Below are 19,829 nucleotides of genomic sequence, written 5' to 3' on the forward strand. Positions count from 1 at the left end.
CTCATCAATGGGGAGTCTACAGATTTTAAACTTGTAGAATTTTATTTTCATTAGTAATTAACTAATTAATTAAAATTAATTTTAAATTTCACATGCTCATATTATTTCTTGGTACCTGGCTTGAGGAAATACCAGATAATATATAAGGAGGAATTTAAAGATGTTATTTGTAACATCACTTATAAGAGCAAATTAGTATACAGCACTCATGTATAAAATTCTAAAAATAATTTAAAAATTGAAATTAAAAAAAGGCAAACTTCAGGGCAACATAAATACATATAGTGGAGTGGTTACTTAAATTACCATATTCATATTAGAGAGTAATATCATAATTTGGTGAGAAAAACTATAAATGAAATATTATTGAGTAAGTAAATCAAAGTAGAAAATGATGCATATTGTATAGTATTATATATATAAAGCCTTACTCTGAAAGTGTAGTATTATCTGTGTCTGGAAAGAGACACACTGTCTTGTCAGTGCAATGGGAGCAAACACCAAATCTGAGTGAGAGCGGCGGTCTGCTTTAAAAAAAAAATAAAACATGTTCTATTTCTCCTTAAGGATGAGACATTTGGGCATCACTGTGTTATTAAAAACTCATAGGCAATTAAAAATAGTTAAAAGCTTCATTGGAAAAATTAATGCAAGCAAAACAAACTTCTAAGAGCAGTGTGGGGGAGGGGCAGGGCACGCAAGCTTGGCTTTCTGTCTCCAGGAGGTTTGGGCTGTCCTTCCTGATTAACACCCGAAGGATATCAGCCCAGTTTTATCCTTCCATCTCCTCTCTTAAATCCTCCATTTTACTGTTTGTTATTCTTTTCTTAAAGCCTCATTATTATTTACTGTGAGAGGAGTTGTGTTGGGAAGAACATTTGGTTCTGGCAAGTTATCTACATCTCGCATTGAAGGCAAAGAAAGGTGTTATTTGTAGGGACTAAGGTAAGTCAGTTGTGTTTCTTCAGTGCACACAAATACTTTTGAATCTCTGGCAGAATATCTATAATCAAGCAAAGTCTCCTCTTTCTGTGCTCTGAGGGATTCTATGTTGCCGAAAATACAATTGCTTTTCAGTCACTCTAGGGAACTTTCCAACAAACTGTAGGGAAATGTCAGAATCTAAAATAAGAATCTGCAAAGAAACTCATTTCGCCGGAGCCCATTTTGGCTATGAGGTGCCAGTTTGGTGATTTCATTGTAATGAGTCGGGTTGCATTTGCCCGGTGAGCATTGACTCATTTCTGCCTAGTGTTGAATTCTGCCAGTGGGAACCCTCCGGCCTGCCCTGGGTGAGAGTCTGCATCAGGTCTGCCTGCATCTGGTTTCTGCTGGAGCTCAGTGTCCCATCGGGTGTCCCATCTCGGTCTGCCTCGCACACATTGTTACCACGGTGATCGACTCCAGATGGATTTCAAGAAATTACAGAGTGACAGGTGGTAGGGACTTCCGGAAAACCTTTACATCCTTTGAAGTGGACATAGACTTCTGTTTTCTGTAACTAGCCCCCAACTCTGACAGAAGGCTACATGGAAGGCTGCATTGTTCTTGTGCCTTAGCTAGTCTCCCAGGGTGCCTCAGGCAGGGGAAAGTATCAAATTTGTCTGCTTGTGTTGATGGTACCTGAGGTGTTAGCATTCTGTCTAAATGCCACCCCACAGTTACCTGGTAACAGCCGGGTAAGCTCCTCCCCAGTTACCTGGCAGCAGCCAAGTGTGCCTGACCCACTATAAAAGGAATATATTTGCCACGAATTTCTTTATCATTTCTCTCTCTCTCTCTCTCTCTCTCTCTCTCTCTCTCTCTCCCTCTCTCTCTCTCTCCTCTCTCTCTTACCTCTTGCTCTCTTGCTCCCCCTCTCTCCCCATTCCCTCCCCCCACCACACACACACATGTGGTCATGGCTGGCCTCTACTTCTCTATTCTCTCTCTCTCTCTGCCTTTCTCTGCCTATACTACCCTCTTAACTCCCCACCCCATGTCCTGAATATGCTCTATTCTATACTATACTGTCAGTGCAGCTGGTCCCTCGGGGGGAGGGATGTCTCTGCATGGGTCCACTGAGACACCCCCTTCCCCCACACCTCACCACACCCCCATAGAACATATCTTATACCTCTTTATCTTTTTAATAAACACATCATGAGGTCCTTACCTCTCTTGTTTTATTTGGTACCCATAAACACCTCAAATGTTGCTGTTCTGCTTTCTGCTTTCCACAACGAGATACTGAGGTCCTTTGATATAAAGCATACAGTCCAGGTTCTATTAAACAGCCAAGAAAGATTACATTGATTTTAGTTAGATCAATAAGATGGTATTCTATTGGTTGCCTCTGTAATATACAACTGTAATGGAGGACCAGACAAAGAGAGTACGTACCCAAGGCTGGACTTGTCACTGGGATTGTAATGTATTCAGACAGTTTGCACCTCAGTAGAATAGAGTGTATGCATCCTCCGCAGGCTATCATCCAAGGAGAGTGTCACTTTGGCACAGAGAAACCATTAGATTCCTATCAGCACAACAAAGCACGTGTGTTGTTCCACTGGAAAGGAGCAAATGTCTATCTGGCTCACAATTTACAAATCCAAAATGAGTCACCCGTGGAGGTGGTAGGTGACCATGGTCAAAACACCCACCAGAGCAAGTCGGCACATCACAAGCTGGGAAGGCTAGAGAGAAAAGGGAGGTGGGGAGGGGAAGGCTTGGGCCCCAAACCCTTTCAAGGGCATACCCTCAATTACTTATGAACACCCTATAACTCCACAGTACCCCTAAACACTGCAACCCTGGACATCAAAACCTTTGGTTCCATCTACTAAACCACAATCCAAGCAAAACCTAGCTTCATATTCCATGCTCCGCCCCATCAAAGTGGGACGGCTTTGTCTCAGTCCTCGTGACCACCGGCAGTCTACCTCGGCGGTGTCTGTTTAAGCCTGCAACTCGGTCTCAGTACTGAAGGAAAGCAAATGCTAGTTACCAAGGAAGCAAGTCCTACTTGTCACGGACAATCAGTGACAGGCAAAGCCTTCCGGAATCAGCCCAGCACAGGACTGGTAGAACCTGAAGCACTAGTTAGACTAGAATCTTCTGCATCCTGCTGCAGAAGATGTCAAAAACATCCCAGAGCAAGCGAAAAGGGTGGAGCAAGGCCACATGCAGTCTCTAGGTGACAACTGTGGTTCTCTAACTGGAATACACGGATTTTCAGGTTAGCATAAAATAGAACTCGTCTTTGCAAGAGTGTTGGGTACATCCCTGCTATTCTTTATTAAAATATTATGCTTCAGGCACTGTTTTATGTACTTACTGTATCCAACAAAAAACTGGATGCTTACTAAAATATCCATAAGATCAAATAACACAAATCTTAGTATTCCCATAATTGTACCTACCTAAAATATAATACATAAAGTCAGAAGAAAACAATAGCAGATAAACTGAAGGAAAATCAGATGGTTATTTGGGACACTTGATTTTCTCTTTCCATTTTTTTTCCCCAAAATGTCCTTATATGTTGGGATCAAGGAAGTAGTCAAACTAGGTTCTAGAGGCAATGTGGTTTTTTTGTGGACTTCTAATTTTTTGATGTTGGGGTTTTTCACTCTAGTTAGTGAGTGTTGAAATTTGGATAAAAGTTGGTGATGCTGTTTTAACAAATACATATACATATACATATATATCATATACATCATATACATTGAAAGATGTTTATATTAAAATAAATTTATGATCAGAAATGTGTTTCAGGAATCAACAATGGTTGCTGGACATTTGCTAAAATCTATAGTTTCATTGAGGATTCAGATTGTGGAATCAAACAATCAGACACACCAAATTGATGATGATGATGATGATGATGATGATGATGATGAATGGCTCCGGCATGTGCGGGCCTGACCACAGGAGGATGCTGAAGCTCAAGGCTGGAAAGGACTTCAGGCCTCACTAGCATCCTCTCAGTGCGTCATCCCAGCTCTGCTCTGTCATTGATCGCCATTCTTCAGTGGCCGCAAAGACAAGGCTCTTTCTTGGCAACTGGTGCTTGTTTCTGGGACCTTTTTGATTGACTTTGTTTCTTTGACCTATTTACCCAATCCCAAAGATTTCATTTAGTTTTGTTTACACAGTCTGAATTAACACCCTCCAACTAACTATATTGTCATCACCAAGTCATGTGGCCAGTTTCTCATGAGAGTGGAGCATTTTCTGGTTATCAAACACCGTGGGTAAACCCCACCCTAGAAGGCCTTAAGAAATTCCTGTGTAGGACCCAACACCACTTGTAACCTTTGTTTTTTTTATTTATTCCTTCCTTCCTTAGGTAGGCAGAATGTGTACTATCACTGAAAATCAGTCCGGTGGTTCACTTCACCGCAAGGACAAAGAATTCAGTCTCATACCATGGATTTAAAAAAAAAAAAAATGAATAAAATGCCCAGTGTGAGAAGCATTTCCATGAGTGATTTCACACATGCTGCTAAGTATGGCAGAGTATTGCCAAGATTGGCCTTTAATCTCCATGGGAAGCCATAACAGCTGTACACTCTTATTTGCTGTCAAATGCCTTTTGCACGGTTCTTAGAGAAGATAGGAGGCCGGAAATCCTTCCCATTTATCTTACCTTACTTTCTTTGACCCACATCTCTTCTCATTAGGCCTCTGTATCTGTTGATAGCTCAGAATGGGCAGATTTTTTTGCCAGCCCCAGGCAGAATGATCCAGCTGGATAGAAGAGGCTTGGCGTTCCCCCGACTGCCTTCGAGGCACCCTGACTACCTTCTCTCTCAGCAAGCTTCTCACCTCCTGACCTCCGCTCCAGTCCGCTCCAGTCCACTCCAGCACGGATCCCCAGTAAGACTCAGCTTGGCGTAGTCTTGTGTGGGATCACGTGTCGCCAAGTTCCGCCTGGCCGGATGAAGTGAGCCTGGAAGATCAGAACAGCTGGTGGGAAGTCGGACTTACTGAAGCCGTCTGTCTGTCTCCTGAGTCAGGAAGAGCAAGGATCTAGACTTTTAGCAGGGGCTGAGTAACCCTCTACCCTTTCTCCTGGAAAATAAGAACCCAGAAGGTTCTGGACCAACCGATGCAGAATAATCAGAGGAACTGAATTTGGTTGGTGGTAGGAAACCCTTTGGACAATCCTTGTCAGCTTTAAGCAATTAACTAGTTAAGCTATAACGCCAACTGGCTGATTGGCTAAAGCGGTAGGTAGCTCATGAACTCTCTGGTTTGCCTCTGTTTTTCTTTTTTCTATAAATATTATTGTTGTGGGTTTGGTCTGTTATTGTGGGTGGTGGGAGGTTTTTGTTTTCTTGGTTATTGAATTGGTTTTGTTTCTTTGTTTAGGTAAGGATAAATGGCCTGGGATATTTTCCTTTTAGCACCACCTATAGGCATTTCCAGGTATGCCTGGGGTCCTTCTGACCTTCTACTTCTGTCTCTCTGCATTAAAACTCAACTCCCAACTTTGACACCACTCCTTTCACCTGGAGACAGTTCTCACCCCCACCCCCCTCAGAACTTCGAAAGGACACTTCCTGCTATGACTCATGTATCCGTTGAGTAGTTGGTAGGCAATGGATGGTTTCAGCGGCATCGTAAGTATGGAGTTTGAAAGTTTTTTGGGAATTTTATGAGTCAGTTGGCATGACTTGGTGACTTACAATCAGCCCTGAGAATTATATAAATATATATATATATATATATATTTAACAAATGCTACACAAACTAGCTGTCCCCCCATCCCTGGAGTGTAAGATCTAGGCTCCTGCCTGCCGACAAGTTCCTGTGATAGGTCGCCTCCTCGGCTACATCACCATACTCTCGTGGTAGTTTGCTTTCTGCCTCTTTCCTCTACTGCCCGGGTTCGTGGTTATCCAACAGTACGTTTCAGTAGCTAGGGAGAAAACACTGGCAACTCTCAGAGCCCTCCCTGGCTTCTAGTTCAGCCACTTTGTTTTTCTGTGTGATCTGAGAAACACACAACCTCCGGTAGCCTTGGTGGTTTTATGAATGAGAACATAGGTCATCATCATCGAGGCTGTGTCCATCCCAGTGGGATCACGGGGATCAAAGGAGCAGCCTCATGGGCCAGGGCCCCGTGACCTTTCAAGTCCCATAATTCACCTTGAGACAGTAGGAGTCAGAATTGAAAACCAGCTCTACAGCCCGAAGCAGGGCTTTTACTTTTTCCAGGCTTCTATTTCTTCACTCGCAGACGGGATAATAACACCTACCGTTCAGGGCTTTTAGGAGTTGAGTGAAATTGTGTGAACAAGACGACTGATAAATACAGTTCACAGCAACCTCTTGCCTTTCCCAGTTTCCTGACTCAGGTGTCTGACATGGTATCATCATTGTTCTCAGTCAGTCCTTAAGGTGAGGGGATTCTCGAGAAAGAACCACTCGGATCCCGCTGCGGCAGAGAAAAGGCTCTGGGGTCAGAGGTCAAATCGTGTGTCCCATGTGCTGGGCCCTTCACATGCTAACCTTGATCTTGAATGAGTCCTCTGTCTCTAGGCTTTCTCGGTAACAGTTCCTTTTTGAAGTAGGTTAGGAGTTAGACTGAAAGGCGGGAGGGAGGACGGGGTGGGGGATTCTGTGTGGAGTACTTAGCGACCCACCTGCGCTCGGGTGGTTTTCTGTAGGCCTTAAGTACCAGTGTTTCCCCAGAAACATTCCTTTACCAGAAAGATTTGAGAGTGACCTTTAAGGATACAGGGAAGAACTGCAGCAGGGATGGGGGCAGGGGCATGGTTAGGAGAAGGGACAAGGATGAGTGTGGGGGCGGGGTGGGGCGGGGCGGGGCGGGTCCTCCTCATCACTCTTACCCCTGGCTCCTTCTGTAATCATGGCCGACTTTCATCACTTTGAAGCTGATGCCTCAAGGTAAAAGAGAGAGTGGAGAAGCAAATGAAACAGCCAGCAGGACTGAGCATGCCTGGTTAGATGCCAGCCGCCTGCCTTCCATGTTCTGCTTCTGCACAGCTCCAGCAGAACTGTAGCATGTGTTCTCACATAGCTCAGTGAACGTGATGTATGTCGCCGCTCTGGTTTCACAGTGCCTGGACTCTGGTCTTGCATCTGCCCCTGTTAGGTGTTGACCACAGATGACGTATCTTCTCAGGCCTTTCATCTATGAAGAGATATGATATAGACAAACCAGCCACAGGACGGTGTTGTGTAGGAATGAACTTTTTTTAAAGGTCTTGGCGAGGAACAGAATCAACTTTCAGGAGTCATTCCCGAGTCTCTGCACATAAATGCACAGAGGGAAAATGGTCACTCCGTGATGCTTTGTTGATATGCCTGCATTTCCAAATGCTTGATCTTTTAGTCCTAGTAAATTTACATGTAGAATTTATTTGTTCACTTTGAAATCAGGATGTTAAAATGATGCCAGTGTTCTTCTAGGCCTTATATTATTTAAAACGGAGATCATGTGTGGTTTCCTTGTGTGGCTGAGTTTGTTTGTTCATTATCACCAACCAATAAGAATCGATACTCTGAGCTTCCAAAAACCGGTTCCAGAAATTAAGTTTTAGTGTGTTATCAGTTCTCCCAGAAAGAATACCAGAAATGAACATCGACACTAAAGTTATATCTTGCATGTTTAATTGCATCCACAGTTACCCAAGACACTTCCCACACCAGAACAATTCCTGATCTCTCTTGTCAGCGTGTCTGAAGCAGCTTGTGTTGTGATCAGTAGTAGACTGGGGTCTCACATGCTTGATTCCAGTTGCCCTGTGTTCCTGATCTGGGTTTGAACCCTTGATGTGTCCTATGTTTGAAAGCATGGTCCAAGGCCAGGCTTTTGTCTTTAGCTTTGCTGGTGTGGGCAGAACTCCTGGTATTCCCCCTCCCTCTCCTCCAAGAGTAGCCATTGTGCTGGGATCAACACTCTGGGCTCAGGCTCCTCTGCAGTGACCCTGCTGCTCACACAGGCAGGCTGCTGCTCAAGGATGGTGAGACCTGAGGCTTAGGTTTTCTAGAGTTCAATATGCTTTCATAGATTCAGTGTTTCAACATATGTAGCCTGAAAAGAAAAATAATACCCTTGTCAAATCTACCTTCTGAGTAAATACTGTCCAAAATGAATTTTAAAGGTATGTTTAATGATTGTTCCTGTTGTCAGATCTCTCTCTCTCTCTCTCTCTCTCTCTCTCTCTCTCTCTCTCTCTCTCTCTCATTTCCTTCTGATTCCACAGATGCTCAACTTATTGCTTGGAGATCAAAGAATACTTGACAGAATTTGTTGGCATCTCAGCTTTTAAAAGCATGATCAATTTATTAAACTGTAGGCTAAAAATCTTGTGCCTACTAGCCTCTGTAAACAAGGTTTCATTTTTAAAAAGAGGGGACAATGTCTCCAGGTCAATTATTTGGGATTTCTTTGCATGTGGAGGGACATGCAAACTAGACATGCTTTTCTCCCTCTTCCTCCTCTTCCTCCTCCTTTCCCTCCCCTCCTTCCCCTCCCCCTTCCCCTGCACCTTCTTCCTCCTTTCTCTCAATGATCAATGATTCTTGTAGGAAACCAGCCCAGACAGCTGGGAAAATGGAAGCTCACTGAGATGCAACCCTTGGGCAGACATTTTTGAAGTATCTGAGTGTATTGTGTCTTCTAGCATGGGCTGCCTCCCCAGCATCCAACAACCGCATCCCAGAGTACAGCTGCAGCCACGCCCACACTGCCATGGTCTCTTGATCAAACAGCAGGTGGTCCATTCCTTTTTTTCCCCCCCAGATCTTTAGGATTCTAGAATTCAGTTCTAGAAGTTAAAACTAAATAAAAGCACAGGCTTGAAATATGAGTCTGTACAGGGTCTTTGTGCGGATCATCAAGAGACTCGAGCCCTGCTTTCTCCCGTGCCTTCTACCCACACCTAAATACACATTTGCTTTATTCTAAGATTTTCAGACATAGATCACGGAGCTTTCTTAGGGGAGTGAAATTATTATTTCAATTATAGTATAATGAACTTGAATCTCCTTCATTTTTTTGTCTTGCTCTCTTTTTCTTGTTGGACATAGAAGCACTTCTACGAGACACAATTACAGTTAAGAAGGAGAGATGAGGCTCTCTCAGGCAGGAATGAACATGTCCACCACAGACCACAAAAAGCAGGCTTGACAGCCTCTGAGGCCAAGGCAGAAAGCAGGAATGTGGCGGCAGCGAGGAGAGCTAGAGGTCCTTATCCCTACACTTGGCCGTGCCTTCTGTATCCAAAACTAGCAGACTATGATTTTGAAAACTTGATGTTCCCTGACCTCGATTAGATGTCCCCAGTGTCCCCGCAGAATCAAGTGCAGCCTCCACGGTCCGCCAGGGGTCCCACGTTTGGGGGCTACACTGACTAGTTCTAGCTTCGTTTTCAGAAGGTCAAGCAAACTGCCTTTTCCACACCGGAGCCTTTCCCTAGAACACTCTGCAAACTTCTCGTCTCTTATCCAGTCTTGCCATCCCTGACCATTTCAGTGTGGGGTGGCTTGTCTTTTTCTCAATGGCTTAATATTGTGCTTCTCTCAGAACGAGCGAGCATGGGCTTCAGACTCAGACAGAACCACTTAAAATCCCGTGACCTTCAGCATGTGTCTTTTTTTTTTTTTTTTAAATCTAAGAAAAAAAAATGGATGAGAATAATGCTCTCAGGGGAGTCTGGCTGTCAGAATTGTATGAGATCACACGTTGGTGCACTTAGATGATCAATATGTATCTTCCTTGCCTTTACCACTCAAACAGCTTGCTTTGTGGGTTTCTAGACCGCAACTTACTGACTCCGAAAGCCCAGGGTCCTTGAAGGCAGGGGCCTTTTCTCAAGCTTATCTGAATATTCTACAATGCTGAGGAGGGACTTGCAAGAACACAGTCCTCCATAAATATTTTTTGATGGTTGAATAAATAATTTTCTGATCTTCTGCTGGATAGAAAACCATGGCATGAGGGGGTAGGAAGGAGATCAGAGCCTGTCTGTTACAATACAATGCCTAAGCAAGATGTTCTCACTATTAGCATGATAGACAATTGTGGAAAGACACATTAAACAATGTCGTGCTTCCTGAGGATGAACATGAGGATTTTTAACTTCGAGAAGCATCACTAGGCTTACGTTTCCTGCAGCAGCCCAAAGATACTCAGGATCACATGAAAATTCATTCATTGACATCCGATGTTCCGAACGCTCAGAATGTAAAGCACACAATAGGCTCTTGTGGTTCTCCTTTGTAATACTTCCCTTTAATAAACTGCCCACTGCCGTGTAATCCAGATGGCTGTTGGTACATCAATGTAAAAGAAAGGCTTTAAATCCCTTGAAAATAGGGAGAGAGCACACAAAAGCCATGCTTTACAGACATCCAGGCAGAGGTAGCTCCCCTTTCACAAGAGGGGCAAAATTTTCTTTTGAGATTCTGTATATAGAAAGGTTAGTGCCTCATTATGAGGAGGAACTGTTTGACGAAGAGATAACAGCCAGAGAATATCTATTCTTTAGGAGAAGATATCCCTGGCCTCTCTTGGGGAGGAAGAAAAAAACAAAACAAAACCGATGTCATGCTCTTGAATATTTACTGCCAAAGCTGTTTTTAAGAACATTCTTCGTAGCCAGGTGATGGTGGCGCACGCCTTTAATCCCAGCACTTGGGAGGCAGAGGCAGGTGGATTTCTGAGTTCAAGGCCAGCCTGGTCTACAGAGTGAGTTCCAGGACAGCCAGGGCTACAGAGAAGCCCTGTCTCAAAAAAAAAAAAAAACAAACAAACAAACAAACAAACAAAAAACCCTTCATATTAGGGGACCCAAGAGCTGCCACAGTGTTCTGTAAGGATGAGTCATGGTGGTGTTTAAAATGTCTTAAAAACGAGCAGGTAAATTGAGCCTGCTGACAGATGACCTTGAAAACTAGCTGTGAAGTAGGATTGTTCTTGCCCTCTAGACTGACAGTTTTGACGGTTAAGAAATAGTGACCAGATCTTGAAGTCTTGGGCTTCTTCACTTTGGGGGAATTTGTAATGTCACATTTAGGAAAGGGGTCGTATCTTTACTTGGTTCTTCAAGATCTTTAGTGGGATAACAGGATGGCCTAGATAAACAATTTCTAATCATGTAAATGGGAAGACGGAGGCCAAGGAGATGGCTCAGTGAGTAACTGTCCCTTGTGGTTGGTACCTATGATCCATGTAAAGGTGGAGACAGAACCTGACTCCACCCAGCTGTCTGGCCACCACATACACTATGTCATACACATGTCTCCTGCATGCAATAAAATTAATAATATAACCGTAAAAATAATTTTAAAAAAATCAAGGATGAGAAGACTGGAGAGATGGCTCAGCAGTTAAAAGCAACCATAGAAAGGTAGTTCTTCCAGAGGACCTGGGTTCAATTCCCAGTAACCACGTGGCAGCTCACAACTGCTGTAACTCCAGTTGTAGGGGATCTGACACCCTCACACAGATATGCATGCAGGTAAAACACCAATGATCATAAAAATGATTTATTAAAGAAGGATGTATTAAAATTTTTAAAGGATAAATAAATTTGTGATATAGAAATAAATCTAAAGCTCGATTTAACAAAAGCCTCATGGTTTCATAGAAAAATGAGTTGAACTTTTGTTGTCATATATATTGATAGAAAATATAAATCAGCACAGAAACACTTAATGTACATGCACATTTACATCATAATTATTTCTCCTGCTAATACTCTGTTGACTAATAAAAATGCCCAAAATTAAACAGTACTGCATATTATCAGCACCTTTATGACCTTCTAAATTTATATTATCTTTTGAGGCTTCATAAAGCAACTTCAAAGAAAAATCAGTTTTGTAATAATATCCTATTACAAACAGTGGCTAATCAATGCCATACGATTCCTTTCAAATCGACTACTCTCACACAAAGAGAGAAATTTGAAGACAAAAAAATGTAATTAGCTAATTTATTCTAGTCCCTATCCTCATCAAGATGCAAACCATTTAACAAGGACCAAGTGACAACCAGTAATGTCCTTGTAATCCTCCTCATCGAATAGGAACACTAATGTAGACATATTTTCCAGTCCCCTTCTCATCCAAGTCTGACTGCAAGACCTAAATGAAGACGAATATCTTACAATTATTTCCTGTCTCCCTAGAAGAAGGCTGCTGCTGACACGGGTGCTGAAGCGGGTGTGTTCCACAGCATGAGCTGTTTCTGAGCCTTTGCTTTGTAACGTGCAGAGTGTAAACTGATACAGCTGAAAGGTAGACCGAAGGAAGCTGGGGTTCACATTGGGATGCATCTTCTTCACATGTCTCTTCAGTCATATAACTGTCATTTTGAACCATATTGTTCCCCTAATCAATAAAATTGTAGGAAGAAAGTTTTTCAAAAAAAAAAAAAAGTGACAGAATATATTAGTCTTTATTTCACACTAATCATCTTATATCCACACCTTTGCCTGGAAATCACCTCTTAACACCCTTTCCCCAGCACTCCCTGAGTGCTTGTCCATGGTACAGGATCATCATGACAAATAAGAGGGAGCTATACCTCCACTACCAAAGTTAATCAAGACACTGTGTACGGCTTACGGTGGACTTTCCGGGATTGGCTGGGATTATGAAAATGTGCTCTGCACTTCCCTCCTCAGTCTAGATCAAAGTATTTTGGAACACATTTGTCTGCTTACACTGGGAGAAAAAAAAAAAAATGTTTGCTTTTAATCTTTGTGTGGATTTAGGTGCCTACACCGCTATCGTAATGATCCATCAAAGGGAAGACTGCTTAAGGCCATCAAACCCAATTACTGTTAATGGAGGAGGAAGGCAGTCAGCCTGCAATGCCATGAGCATGGGCTTCGGGCTTACAAGATACCCTGCTTCAAAAACACATACAAAGAAAGAAAAGCAAGCTTCCACAGGATCCAGGCTTGTGCTTTAGAGCCAGGAAGCTCTGAAATGACGTAGCTCTGAGACAATTACGGAAGTCAGAGCAGTGATATTTTGGGTGCAGGGAATCTTTGGACGGATTCCCAAGGAGAGATCTGAGTTGACCTTACGGGTAGCTAAAAGAGTATTCATCTTGTAAAAATTGAAATACATTCACTTAACTTTCTATATGCGTATTTGTTTTCCATAGAGGATTCTTTAAGATATTAAAAGCTATGCAGAGTCAAATTAAGAGCATGGCTGTGGACTGCTTACAAGCTGGAGGTTTCTGGACATTAAGCTATGCTGCTGCCTTTGTGTGTCTCACCGTGGTTCAGAGAGGGCTAGAGATCAAAGAGAAAAATGAAGAATGGGGATGTGTTGTAGATAAAAGGGAGAGTCAATAAGAACAAAGTCACGTGTATGTGAGTGGAAGTGTCACACTGAATACAGTTTACACACCAAAAACGTCAAGGAAAAATACCATCAATAAAAGGGGAACCCCGTGATTATTTGAAGCTGAAATTTTAATGCCCTTAATTCAAATTACCACTAAAGTACTTTGTATAAATGCTGTATTTTTTCTGATGAGAAAACATGGCTGTATTCATAAGTGAAGTGACAGGGGTATGATGTTTTCTTCAAAAGCAACCCACTAACGATGGGATGGGAAAGTTTGTAGTTCCAGTCAGAATAAGACTGCACACACGGGTTTGAAGCTGGGTGGTCGATGCATGAACGTCCCTAGACGAGGAGGAGGCTCTCTCCTGTCCCATACATTTTTAGCATTTTCAGAACAAAACAATGTTTAAAGTAAAACAATTCTACAGTGGTCGATGATGGCATACATAAAGCTGTCTGAGTAGTCTATAGTCTGTGGGGGGTTTGTAGCATTTCAGCTGGTTCTCTATCCCTGACCCTGGATATTTGTTTAGAAAGTCTAAGAGAATGATCTTAGAAATGAGCATTGTTTGGGGGAACTGTGTAAAATACAAGTTAGTAGCCTAGAGTAATTGTTGCCAAAAAAGTCCTGCAACTAGAAACAAAATATAACCATGGTGGTGGCACACCTGTAGTTCTAACATTTGGGAAACAAGGCAGGGCAGAAGGATGTCCATCAGTTCCAAACCAGAAAGGACTATGTAGTGAAATCCCAAACAATGGGCCTCTGGAGGTGGCTCAGCCAATAAAGCACTAGGCACACAGCATGAGGACCCAATTCAGATCCCGAGCACCACGGAACATGCCAGGCACAGGAGGGCAGACCTATGATCCCAGTGCTGGGGTGAAGACTGGCAGGTCCCAGCAGTGCAGTAGCCAGAGAGCCCAGCAAAGCTGTCAGCCTCAGGTTCAGTCAGAGACTCTGTCTCCTAAACAAACAGACAAATACATTGAGGAAGACACCTGACATTAACCTTTGGCCTCCACAGACAGTACATACACATATGTACACCTGCATTCAACACACACACACACACACATACATGCATGCACCCATAAACAAATATACATAGCCACACAGAAACACACACACAAGCACACACAAATACACATAGCCACATAGAAACACCACACACACACAAACACACATACACACAAATACACATAACCATAGCCACACCACACACACACACACACACACAAATACACATAACCACAGCCACACAGAAACACACCAAACACACACACATACACACACACATGCATGTATGCACCCATAAACAAATATACATAGCCACACAGAAATACACACACAAGCACACACAAATACACATAGCCACATAGAAACACCACACACACACACACACACACACACACACAAATGTGCTGCGTCTTTCAATCCCATATTCTCCTTACCAAAATTATCTTCATTCCTGAGCTAATGACTTCTTACTGTAGGGAGTAAGACCAGCTCCTTGAGTTGCTTTCCTAATGACAGCCTTCCCACTGAGCAGTGTCCTTGGAACAGGGGACTTTGTGCATATAGAACCTGTTCCCAAGGACTCTCTTCAGAATAGGAAGATTCTCTTCTTAGAGAATCCTCACGGTCGTGTAAGACACACACAGAAGTTTAGGAAAAGTCTCCCCAAAGCTGTTTTTTTTGTTTGTGAAAATTCCAAACTTACCCAAAAGTGGAGGAGGATGATTACTACAGAGAATATTCGTTTTAGCTGGATTCATGATTATTAGTTTACCCTATAGGTCCTATTACCTGAGCATGTGATTTATATCTATTATGGGTATGCACCTTTTCCAGAACAATCTGAGAGTAAGATGTACACATGGCAGTCTTTAAGGAAGTGGTTCTCAACCTGTGGGTCATAAACCCCCCAAAGACCACTGTAAAACAGATTTACATTACAGTTCATAAGAATTGCAAAATTACAGTTGTGAAGTAGCAATGAAAATAATTTTGTAGTTGTGGGTCACCACACCATGAGGCTAACAGAAAGGGTCGCAGCATTAGGAAGGGTGAGAATCATTGTGTCAATGCATACTCCTAATTAGAGACATTTCCCCATCTAAAACCATGCTACTTTCCTAGTCTATAATGTTTAGGATGCTATAGTTATCTATTAATATACATTTATTTCAAATAAGTTACAATATGACAAATTGTGTGTTCATATTTTACATTTTAAAAGCCAGAAGCTAGGAAGCCACCCTGCTCGATACACAGGAAGTCCAGTTAGTAAGGCAGTGTTTCTCGACGCCCATCAATGGCATAGATCTGCCCTTTGCAAGTTCCTCAAACTTCTCTTCTAACTTCTATTGAGATGATCTCAATTTAGATAAGTTTGAGCAAACTTTCTTCCGGAAATTACAGCAATGAAGAGGACCTTACCATTTGAGTCCTTCCAAGTAGGAACATTCTGGAAGAAACCGTTGTGCCTCAGATGGACTCCACCTTTCCTACTCTGGAGACATCTGAGCTAGCCATTCCCTGACAGGTAGAGAGACGTCCCAGCAGCAATACACAGGCCAAAAGTCAGTCCTCACATGCAACCGCAGTCACTGACCAAAGCAAGGATGTGTGATGTGAAAGAGTGACCTCAGTCTACATGCCGGTGGCATGTTGGAAGACCTGCACCCGAGGTTTATTCTGACAGCCACCAGCTATGTTTATTAATTTTAGTGAAGCAAGTTGAACTTAAGCCGTTACTGGAGCGAGCTTCCAAGAGAGGGCTTCCCTTAACTGCTCACAAGAGATGTGCTGTATCTTCCTGACAGTGTGCCTTGTCAGAAATGACAATGGTGTGTGTGGGTGTGTGTGTGTGTGTGTGTGTGTGTGTGTGTGACACTTGGATTCCTACAGCCCCTTGGCGTTGGAAGCTGCAGTCTTAAAACACAGACTGATATATGGGAACTCATGTATCACACAGGAACATAATGTACCAGCAAAACAATGCTCGCTTTAAATTCAGTTGCAAAGTGGTAGAAGATAAAAGGACTGGCAGCCACAGAGCCCCAGAACCCTTCTCATTAATCATTTGCAATGCTGCTTTTTATGCTCTCAGACAAGGATGTCGGTAAACTCCCAATAGATGGGTACCCATGACCCAGCCGGCTAAAATACCAGACTAGCTTGAGAATGAGAACCCAAAAGCTACGACCCAGCCATAGCTCCTAGCTACCCATTTGCAAACATATGAACTTGAACAATCCCACAGGAACACTCCCACTAAAATATCTATGTTGGAGGTCTGGAGGCATGGCTCAGTAGGAAAACATTATTATGGAAACCTAAATACTTGAGTTCAGCTCCCCTAGAACCTGCACAAAAATGAGATGCAGGAGAACATCTACCTATAAACCTGATTATGGGAGATGGAGATATGAAAATTTTCAGAAGATTTTGGGCCTGATATCCTGGCTTTACAAAACAGTGAACAAGAGAGACCCTGTTTCAAAGAAGACAGAAGGTAAGGACAGACACTAAGACTGTCATCTGACCTCCGAATGTGCATGTGTACATACAACACACACAAACACACACACATACACACGTGTTCACACACACATACAAGCACAAATATACAAAGAGCACATGCATAAATAAAGATACACATACAAATATGGCCATACACGTACACATGTAAGACAGACCCAGGTATTCTAAGTGTTGGAGAAGGTATAAGAAAAAAAACACTAATCAAAATTTCCAGCATCATAATATGCAAGTCTCTGAATGCTCATCCCAATACGGCTCTTGGGATAGAGCCAAGGACACCCATCCCCAACAGGTTGAGGGTGTTTCATTTTGCTGTTATCACCCAGCGAAGGGTCCCAGCCAGGGAGGACGAGCTGAAAGGTGACAGTAGATAAACAAAACAAAACAAAAAAAACAAAAAACAAAAAACTGAGAAACAGAACATGGGTGCGTGTGAAGCTGAGAAACAGAACATGGGTGTGTGGGAATCTAGGTTCTCTTGCAGACCAGGAAGCAGCAAGGACTAGAAGAGCTGCCGTGCTGAACAGGGTTCCCAGTGAAGACAGCTTTGACAAGAACACACTATGCAAAAGAGTTCTGACTCAGGGACCCATTTCCTCTCTGAGACCTGATCCTGCCCATGCCAGGGCTTACTTCCAGGTGTGTGGTAGAGGTATGGCATCCGAGCCCAAAGTTTTACATGGAACACTGAATGGAAGACCTTGAACTTGAGATGGACGGCACAGACTCCAGACGCCACTGATCTGCTCACTGATCAGCAGTTGAACGCTCAAGAACGGGTTCATCTTGTCTTTTCATCAACATCCCATAAAAGAGTTCTAAGGAACTTGTATCCTTTGAACTCACACCACCCCCCCCCACACACACACACACCCCTTTCACTCTTGTTCTCTGTCTGTGGTTCGGGATACGAACCCCTCAGCTACCGCTCTAGCGCCACGCTTACCTGTCTGCTGCCATGCTCCCTACCATGACGATAATAGACTAAACCTCTGAAACAGGGCCATAACAGCCGAGAATAACAATGAATGATGAGAAATGGGCACAGAGTGAACGTATTCCACCAGGTGAACTAAGTTAACATTGTCCGTTAAGAGCAAACAAGCGTCATTTGCTTATGGAAGTATACATTGAAAAGGATACATTGTTGGTATAGATCTGTCCAGTAGCGTGTAACTTGAGTTAAATAAAAAGAGGCTAGGAAGGTGGCTTTCTCCATTATGTGTTGTAACTTTAATTTTTTTTTAAATCTTATTTTTAATGATGGTTAGACAAGTCCCCAATTAAATGCTTTCTTTAGAAGAGTTGCTCTGTTCACTGTGTTCCTTCCCAGGGAAAGAACAGTGACTGAGACGCTAGGAAATATAATCCTACAGCAAATTTCTTGCTCTTCTTCTTCTTCTTCTCCCTTTCTGAAACCTTTCCTGAGCTTTAGGTGGGGGGTGGGAGCAGGGGAAGTGTCGAAGATGTATCCACGGGGACTGGGCTTAGCAACTCTGCATTTTTATTGGCCGTGATTTTCCATAGTACTCACCAACTGTTGCAAAAAGAACTTTACTGGCTGAGGAGTAAAGCCTGCACTGATCTGTGGGTATAAGAACAAATGTGTATAGACTGTTGGTAGAAATGATGCTGGTTTAGAGATGTAGCGGTTGTAGATTCTCCTTCAGTAACCATGACTTCCCAAGCACTGGTTAGCTAGCTGGATTTCCGGTGTATATATGCTATCCCTGTGACTCAGTGCAGTATCACTACTGTGCCGGTAAGGTTATTGTGTCAGGCCGGTCGCTGATAAGGTCTATGGGTGTCAGGGCTGGGTGGGACCGCTGGTTGCCTTTCTCTTTTAGAAACTTGCATAGTGCCTTCTGCTACCCTGAAAGCTAGTCCTTGCCGGGCAGTGGTGGCGCACGCCTTTAATCCCAGACCTTGGGAGGCAGAGGCAGGTGGATTTCTGAGTTCGAGGCCAGCCTGGTCTACAAAGTGAGTTCCAGGACAGCCAGGGCTACACAGAGAAACCCTGTCTCGAAAAACCTAAAAAAAAAAAAAAAAAAAAAAAAAGCAAGCAAGCAAGCAAAGCAAGCTAGTCTTCAGAGAGGAAGCATTCAGATCAATCCCAGCTCAGGGACATCCCCCCCCCCCCGGAAGCTTATTGTGTCTTCAATAATAGGAACTTGTCTTCTACCTTTGGGGGATAACCAATGGCAACACAGCAATAGGCTGTTCATTTGGGAGTCTGTTAGATAGCTCTGACCAACAACTCAACAGAGGGCTTCTCCCATCTGGTGTTGGGAGTTTTGTTGGGTGGTCTTCACTTCTCAGACGGAGTGCTGTCAGCCCAGATGGAAAAGGCTCATTAAAACTATATTTTTTCAGAGAATTATGGGAGTTGTAGGGTTTTTAGGCGAATAGTTAACAGTATGATTCTTTGTGACCTCTTCACCCATTTGTGTTGTCATTTTACCTCCCTCCTTTTTTATATTTGTCCCCCCCGCTTCTAAGGAGCCCCTCTTTACCTTTTTCCCTCACTACATCGACTGTATCCTGCTAGTCCCCTTTACTCTCCTCCCACCTTCCCCCATATTAACCTCCCTCCTCCTCCTTAAGGAGCCCCCATTTCCCCTATTATCAACTGCTTTTATGTAGGTTCTGGCCATCCTAACTGAGGCCCACTTGCTTGCATCACAGGCACATTGAAGTCGAAACTAATGGGGTTCTTTGGAAAGTCGGTTGGGTGGTGTTTTGCTGAAGGAACATTTAGCTGAAGCAGACACAGGTAAAAAGATGCTCTGCTAAAGCAAGCCCATGAAAGGACACGTGGTGAGGATTCCTTGTTAATGACATGCATATATTGGTCTGCTTTACATTGTGTAGCTGAGCTGCATTTGTTGGGATTCCATAGAGAGAAAAAGCACTGAAATACTTCTGGTGGTGTGCTGCAGTTTCTCGCTGCTTC

General features: G+C 43.2%; 1 long non-coding RNA gene across 1 annotated transcript in view; it reads right to left on the reverse strand.

Moving 5' to 3' along the window:
• Positions 1-5,010, reverse strand: part of LOC110335410 — a 41,585-nt gene extending 36,575 nt beyond the window's left edge. Inside the window, exon 1 of the long non-coding RNA XR_002381169.1 lies at positions 4,810-5,010. This is a non-coding gene — a long non-coding RNA (uncharacterized LOC110335410). The remainder of the gene's footprint in view (positions 1-4,809) is intronic.
• Positions 5,011-19,829: the final 14,819 nt, after the last annotated feature.

This window comes from Mus pahari, chromosome 18 (assembly GCF_900095145.1).
Source record: "Mus pahari chromosome 18, PAHARI_EIJ_v1.1, whole genome shotgun sequence".
Lineage (NCBI taxonomy): Eukaryota > Metazoa > Chordata > Mammalia > Rodentia > Muridae > Mus > Mus pahari.